At 48.8% G+C, this 726-nt stretch overlaps 1 pseudogene; it reads left to right on the top strand.

Annotated features, from left to right (window-relative positions):
- Positions 1-624: 624 nt before the first annotated feature.
- The window catches only part of LOC102260464, a 24724-nt pseudogene continuing 24622 nt past the window's right edge, over positions 625-726 (top strand).

Here is a 726-nt window from a genome sequence, read left to right as displayed (position 1 = left end):
TTGTATGCATGCATATAAGCATAACCAATGGACATAAGACACTGGGGGGTAGGGGAGGCCAGGGGATTGTCAAGGGCGGGGAAAAAAAGGAGACATATGTAATACTCTTTGTAATACTTTAAGCAATAAAACAATTTAAAATAAATAAATAAATTTTAAAAAATGCCATTTGACAAAGAAAAATCAATAAAAAAAATGAGTTCGCCTGTCACCTCTGACACGCATGTCATAGGTTCGCCATCACTGCACTAGAATATAGCATACATAAAACTTTAAAATGTTATGCTAAGTGAAAGAAGCCAGTCACAAAAGACCAGATATTATGACTGCATTTATGTGAAATGTAGGCATTTCCCTGGAGGCAAATCCATACAGAACGCAGATTAGTGTCTGCCTGGGGCTAGGGCTAGGGTGGGAGGACAGGGAGGGAGAACTGGGAAAGGAAGCCTACTGTTAATGGGTATGGTTTTCTTTGGGAGGTGTTGCTAAAGTCCTACAATTGGCTCCTGTTGGGGGGGGCGCGGCTAGGCCCTGGGGGGCGTGGCTGGACTCCCTGGGCGGGACCGTGCCAGTTTAAAGCCCTACCTCATGGCCCACGCTCTGGTGGCTGTTACCCCGCGAGGCATGGAGGAGTGCGCTTGCCTCTGCGGCGTGGGCTCTTCGCGGGGATGCCGGTGTCTTCAGCAGCGTCAGGGCCCAGATGAGATGGCAGCGGCCGACAGCAAG

This window comes from Myotis brandtii, unplaced genomic scaffold (assembly GCF_000412655.1).
Source record: "Myotis brandtii unplaced genomic scaffold, ASM41265v1 scaffold132, whole genome shotgun sequence".
NCBI lineage: Eukaryota > Metazoa > Chordata > Mammalia > Chiroptera > Vespertilionidae > Myotis > Myotis brandtii.
Note: the sequence above shows the minus strand (reverse complement) of the source record. Positions and strands in the feature narration are given on the sequence as shown.